The 7,227-nt window shown below is 42.7% G+C and overlaps 1 protein-coding gene across 3 annotated transcripts in view; it reads left to right on the top strand.

The window, feature by feature from the left end:
- Positions 1-7,227, top strand: part of SH3GL3 (SH3 domain containing GRB2 like 3, endophilin A3) — a 96,354-nt gene that overhangs the window by 15,536 nt on the left and 73,591 nt on the right. The gene's annotated exons all lie outside the window — the stretch shown is intronic.

Here is a 7,227-nt window from a genome sequence, read left to right as displayed (position 1 = left end):
GGCTGTGTCTCTCTGGATAATGTGAGGAGCAAATGAACCCAGGAGCTCCAACCAGGTAGGGAGGGTTGAGCCCGCTCGACCTTCTTACTGGGACCTCTGGGGAAATATCTTTCAGGGCCTCGTTCTCTCACCTCTAAAATGGAGTTAATCCCATAAAAAGCTGATCAAGAAATATCTTTCAGGGCCTCAGTTCTCTCACCTGAAAAATGGAGTTAATCCCATAAAAAGCTGATCAATTTATGAAGTCTTCACAGTGTTTGTCTCCATTCTCACTTGTAGAGTTGTGAGGATAAAAACATGTATCTAAAGTTTTGCCTAATGTGTGGTTTAGTGGTCGTTTCAGGGTAGTAATCATTTAGCAGACTTGTATAACATAGTCTTTGAGTTTGGGTTCAGAGTCAGACCTGGTTGTCGTCCTTGCTCAGTCATTTTAGTAGCTGTGTGACTATGAACAACTCATTTCTTCTTTCTTTTTTTAAAACAATTACTTAATTTTATTATTATTATTATTTATTAGAGATTTTTGGTATAGGGCACATGTGCTTGCCAAAGAGACAGAAACAGAGACAGAAAGTAAAAAAAATCACCCCATGAGGGGATGGCCATGCTGCAACCCCTTCTCCTCCAGTCTCCTCTTGGGATTTTGGGCACACACACACACACACACACACACACACACACAAAGGGGTCTGGGAATCGAACTGCAGTTAACTATGCAGGAGTCTAGCGACATAACCATTATGCCATCTGCTGGTCCCAATTTTATTTAATGTTCTTATTATTATTATTTAAATTTTGACCAGAAAGAGACACACAGAAGGAAAGGGAAAGTGAGAAAACAAGCTGCCAGGTCCAGGACTTGAACTGCGATTGGCCATGTGAAAGTCCAGTGCCTTAACCACCTTGCCCTGCTGGCCCCCAACTTACTTCTCTTTTATACGTCTCACTCTCCTCTTTTGTACAATGGAGCGAATAACAGCTCCAACATGGTTGACTCACTTGGAGGATTAAATGAGCAAAATGCACATGAAGAGTTTGGCACGAGACACAGCACGTAATAAATAAGCATGTAAGAAATGTTAGCTGGTACCCTTCTCAGCTGACCTCACACTTGGGGCAGAAAATAAAATTTTACTCCGTAAGTCTGTCAGATCCTCTCTGCCCAAGGCTGCACGATGCTACACTGCGTGTATTAAGGTCTGTGTCTAATTTATGATGTGAGGTTGAGGTGTATAAGTTCTGGGTGAGCATAGTTGAGACTGACAATGAAGGGCACGGCCCCTGTGTTTCATTTAGACTGTGGTATAGCCTGCTGATTAGAGTAGGAGTAGTCTAGCTAGACTGTGTAGGTTGTTTCCTTCATTTGGAACCAACTGTAAGCAGACCTCGAGACAAAGAGTATGTAACTTCATTTTTGTTATTTTTTTTTGTTCTTGTTTTTGAGGTGATCCCAGGAAAACTAATGGGGTGGTAGGGAAGACAGGGAGGAGAAGGAAGTAAACAAAGGTGAGCTATCCAGTTAGTCACTCCTGAGCATAGCTGGAGCTCAATCTTAGGGTACTTGCAGAGACAGCGTGCCAGCCACCCAAGAGTTTTCCCAGCAGAGGCAGGGACCTGGGGCACTTATCAACTGCCCTGACGTCACTGGCTGAGGGCTGAAGCTGACATGCGCTAACATCTGAACTATCTGACACAGTTTGCTTAACTATGGGCTAAGGAAGAAACAACCCAATACAAAACAAGTAAGCCCCCAGGCTGAAAGCGTTAGCAGTAAAGGATGTTGAACTGGTAGAGGAGTCCTGCGGGACCATGGACAGCACCGACAGCAAAGTGCCTCTCTCTGCACCTGGCAGCTCTGTGATCTTACTGTGCCTCAGGTTCTTCGTCTGCAAAATGGAGATAATAATGGTACCTCCCACCTAGACATGCGATGACGGTTCATCAGACTTTGTCAGTATAATTAGATTTACCACGTCCATTGTGATGTAAGGTCTTTAAATGAAGTTAATTTTTATTTATTTTATTTATTTTTTTGAGCATAAGTCATTTCTCCAATTTCATTTATTGTAAAACTGCTATAACACAAATGAAAAAGTTGAAGGTCCAGGTAAACCCTCTTTGGGGGCCAGCAGATGGTGTAATGGTTATATTGCCGGACTCCCACATGGCCGACCATGGTTTGAGACCTGGATCCAGCAGCTTAAAACTCACTGTGGGCATGTGTGCATGTATGTGCCAAATCCTGAGAGGAGAATGGAGGAGAAGAAACTGTGGCATGGCCATTCCCCCAGGGAGTGCTTTCTTGATTTCTGTCTGTCTGTCTGTCTGTCTGGTGAGCACATGTGCCCTATAGAAAAAATCCCCCCCCCAAAAAAAAGCCCACTCTTTGGGACTAACAGGTGACATGGTAGTCAGTCAAGGCAGTGGACAGTGGACTTCTGCATGACTGACCATGGTTCAAGTCCCAGACCTGGCAGCTTGCCTTCTCTCTCTCTCTCTCTCTCTGCTTCTCTGGTGAGCACATGTCTTCCTAAGCAAGTAAAAAAAATAACAAATTAAATAAATAATTTTAAAAACCCTTTAATTCTGCCATCTTCAAGCTATCATTTATTTTCTTTCTGCTTCTTTGGAGTGTGTTGATAGAAACTCACATATCTTTAAAAAAATTTTTTTTAACTGGTTTTTGCCTTAGGACACAGTATGCTCGCCAGAAAGAAGAAGAGACAGAGACAGTGGGAACATGAGAAATCACCCCTAGGGGTGATGCCACCTCACAATCCTTTCTCGGACACAGTGTGCTCGCCAGAAAGAAGAGACAGAGACAGTGGGAACATGAGAAATCACCCCTAGGGGTGATGCCACCTCACAATCCTTTCTCCTCCATTTTCCTCTTGGGATCTTGGGTGTCCACACACACGCACCAGGTGTGAGTTTCAAGTCACTGGGTCCAGGACTCAAACCGGGGTGGGCCAGGTGGGAGTCTAGTGACATAGCTGTTACATCATCTGCTAGTCCCGAAACTGATATTTATACGCTATTATTATGATAAATAAAGGAAACTCCATTTTTTTATTAGTTTGCTCTAAAAACCAAATAGCAACCCAGTACCCAGCACACTTAGAGTTTTACCTCATCCAGTTCTGACAACCGTATAAAGAAGGTACTGCTGTCCTCATTTCACAGATGAGGAAACTGAGGCACACAGACATTACGCAGTTCTTTACGAATCACACAGCTGGTGTTTTGTGGGGCCAGGATGAACCGGGGAGATACCAACGCTCAGACCTCCCCTGGCTCAGTGCCGTCTCACTAAGGCGGAAATGGAATCCAGCTCCAACCATGTTTATGGGGATGTGCCATCTCGCCTAGAGCCTGTTTCTTCCTTGTGGATTAAGGGAAGTAATTTCTATCACAGAGAGTGGTAATGGGCTGAAATTACTTGCTGAAATTATTTTTCAACAAATGACTTAGGGGACCCAGGGGTAATGTGACACGAGGAGATTAGGTAGCCCTTGGATTTCCGGTAGTTTGTCCATTTTGCTTCATCGAGGTAGAGCTGCATTTAAACTTTTTCCACGCCCCTCCTACTATTTTTGGTATAATTCACTTCAGAAATGGTTTCTTTCTTTTCTTTTCTTTTTCTTTTCTTTTTTCTTTTTTTGTATTTGACTTGAGTTACAATAGGCCAGGCGAAGGTATTTTTTCAGAACCGAAATTTCAGGTTGTCAGAAGGAAACAGTGCGGTCTCTTTCCTTCATCACAGGATCTGAGAGAGCACAGCAGCGCGTTTCGGTGACCGAGCTCCATTCCCTACTACGGTATGAAGGCTTTAGAGACTAAAGGATACTTTTTCCCTCCTGTCCTTTGGCATATACAGAGAAATGTGCTTATTTGGGTTGCATTGGTAGAAAGCTATCCTTGCTATTTTTCTCTCACAGAGGCTGTGCCATTGGATTTAATATTTTCGACCTGAAAGACAAATGTTGCAAAAAGCCATGCGAATGGCATTAAAATGTGTTGTGGGAGAAGGAACCATATTTATTTTCCTATTAAAAGAAAATGGCCGGACCAACACATGGCGTGATAGTTACATTGCTGGACTCCCATGTAATCAACTGCGGTTCAAGTCCTGGATCCGGTAGTTGAAACTCACACATGTGCGTGCGTGCCCCAGATTCTGAGAGGAGAATGGAGCAGAAGGGTTGCAGCGTGGGGGTGATTTCTAGCTTTCTGTGTCTCTGTCTTTCTGGCAAGTGCCTGTGCCCTGTAGCAAAAAAGAAAAACTCTCTTAAAAGGAAAACAGAAAATGCCAGGGCCAGTCCGTGGTGTAGTAAGACAGCTGGATTCCAGTGGCTGACCGCACGGTTCCATCCTGACGTGATGGCTTGAAAAACAGTGTGTGTGCATACAGAATCCCAAAGCGGAGAAGGGATTGTGGTGTGACCATCCCCTCGGACGTGTGCTCTCTCTCCCTCTCTTTCTCTCTCTGTCTCTGTCAGGCAAGCACGTGCACTCTCTGGAAAATTAAGGGAAACCAAAAAGAGGAGATGGCATTAGAGGGGGGCAGACACTTCCAATTTACTATGGAAAAATATATATTATTAATTTATCCTCTCACCATTAGTATTTAAGTACTTGTTTGCTATTTCCTGGCCAACACTGGATGTTGCCATTCTTTTAAATGTTTGCCGTGGTGATCAATACAATACCGGTTACTTCCGTTTGTTTCTATTGAGTTCACATATGTGCTGACTCTGCATTTCTGTTGTGAATTGCCTTTTATTATCTGTTTCTATTGGGTCGTCGGAAGAGTCATGACACATCTTCCGATGACCCAATATTTCATTGTCATTTTCAAATTTACCTTTATAGATTAAGTATATTAAACCATCATTGTATATCTTTTTTTTTTTAAGAGAGTTTTTTTTGCTATAGGTGTGTGTGTTCACCATAGAGACAGAGAAACAGAAAGCAAGAAATCCTACCCCAGCGAGGATGGTCACACTGCAATCCCTTCTCTTCCATTGTCCTCTAGGGATCTTGGGCACACCCCCACACACGCACTTTGTGTGAGTTTTAATCCACCGGGTCCCGGACTTGAACTGCAGTAAACTATGTGGGAGTCCAGTAGCATAACCATTACACCATCTGCTGGTCCCATCATTGTGTATCATGTGGGTATTTATTCAGCTGATCCTCTGTAGTTGTAGCTTTTTTTTGTATCACATTATTTTCCCATTTGTAGTTTATATTACAAATTATATTCCTTTTCTTTTTTTTTACATTTTAACACTTGCTTTTTATGTATTTTTTTCTCTGTTTATGGAATTCTTGTTATTGTGTATATTGGTCCTCCAGGGTTTGTTTTCCAAACCTCATTTCTTTCTACAAACTTATTTTTCTCTTGATACTTTTTAAGTTCTCAGAGCATTTTCTCAAGTTTGTCTTTCAAGTCTCTGATTTAGTTTACTTTCATCTGGAAGCTGGTTTTGAATGCTATCCTTTTTAAAAATTGAACATTTATATTTTTCTATGGACAGAAAAAAATTAATTTGTCCTTTTTGCAAAGACACAAAGTTCTTCATGGATCCAACCTGGAGACAGGAGTAAGTGAACTAATTTCGGTTTTTCTTCCTTTGTTTTCTATAAGTCTGTTTTGTATGGATGTACTTATTTCCATTTCTCAGATTGGTTCTCTTATTTCGATCTACTGACTTTTTTTTTTTTTTTGGAGAGGTTTTTGCTATAGGGCATGTATGATCACCAGAAAGAGAGAGAGAAAGAGAGACAGAAAGCGAGAAATCACCCCCCACCGGGGGGATGGCCACACCACAATCCCTCCTCCTCCATTCTCCTCTCTGGATCTTGGACACACGCGCCCGGCGTGAGTTTAAGCCACTGGGACCAGGACTTGAACTGCGGTCGACTACATGGGAGTCCAGCAACATAGCCATTATGTTAACTGCTGGTCCCCTCTACTGACTTTTTTTATACATCAGGTAATGTTTTCTCTTGCTTTTAGAATGAAGTATCCTTAATGTTTCAGGTGAGATGATCTGTCTGTTCCCCAAATGAGGCGAGAGGGAAGATGCTTAGACTGGTAATTCAGCCTTCTCAAAGGAAGACTGCACACACCTGTGGGGGCCAGGGAGGGCCTTACCCTGGACCAAAGCTGCCTAAGACAACTTTCTGGGATGATGGAAACATCCAGCGACCTAGGCTGCCTGAGATGATAGCCAATAGCCACACATGGTGTTTGGAATAAGGCCAGTGCAACTCAGACTGCGTTCTGAACGCTTATTTAGTTTTACCTATATTGAAATTTCAATTTCAACAGTCAGTGTGGCCAGTGGCTATGCATTGGATCTCACAGCCACTGTGAGTTCAGGGATCATGCGTGTTTTGTTTTTTGCTGTAGTCTCAGCTCCCAGTGCCTGGCACGTAGTAGGCCTTTAATACTTGTAGAAATACATGAATTCAGCAGAGGAAATCTCTGGCAGGGGCTTCTTTCACTGCGGTGCCAATAGGTCTTTTTCTTTGTGGCTGTCTGCCCAAAGTTTGCGAAAGCACATTACCTTTCTAGGTACCTACCGCAAGTGCCGCGTAGGCGTGTCTGAGACTTCCACCCCTGTGGCTCTGCCTTTATCCTGCTGTCTGTCCCAGCCTGAGTGAGATTGATCCTTCCTTGCTGTAGGGATTCCTGCCTGCTCTGCGTCTTCCAGAAATCCCTCCAAGCAACTGTGGGGTACTTGAGCATTGCCCCATTTTCCAAAGTGGTCTAGCTGTTTCCCGATTTTATAGCCCTTTGGTCCTTCCAAGGAGAATGCTGGTTCCTAGAGAAGAAAGGACTCGCATCTATCTTTTGAATCAGGAGCGAGTTATCATATTTCTCTGTTTTAATGGCTTAGTGTATCTCGAAGCAAAAACATTCGTTTTCCCAAGTCTTCTTTTAGCAATATAAAGTGACCCCTTTGAATTCCACTTTCTGTCTTCCACTTTGAATTCTACTCCAGCTGTTAGAAATACTGTTTTCCTCACATTCTTTCTGATCTTCCACGTCACACTACAATGTCATTTTAAAGGGTTTTTTAAGGAGCAAGAGTTTGAGAACCAATATATTTTTTTTTTACCATCTTTGCCTACTAAGTTAATTTAATAGGTTTTTCAATAATATATATGTTACCATATATTGTTATCATGATGTATCCCTGGTCAGTTGTCATTTAG

Source organism: Tupaia chinensis, unplaced genomic scaffold, assembly GCF_000334495.1.
Source record: "Tupaia chinensis unplaced genomic scaffold, TupChi_1.0 Scaffold000078_1, whole genome shotgun sequence".
Lineage (NCBI taxonomy): Eukaryota > Metazoa > Chordata > Mammalia > Scandentia > Tupaiidae > Tupaia > Tupaia belangeri.
The sequence above is the reverse complement of the archived record's forward strand: the minus strand, read 5'-3'. Positions and strand labels throughout refer to the sequence as shown.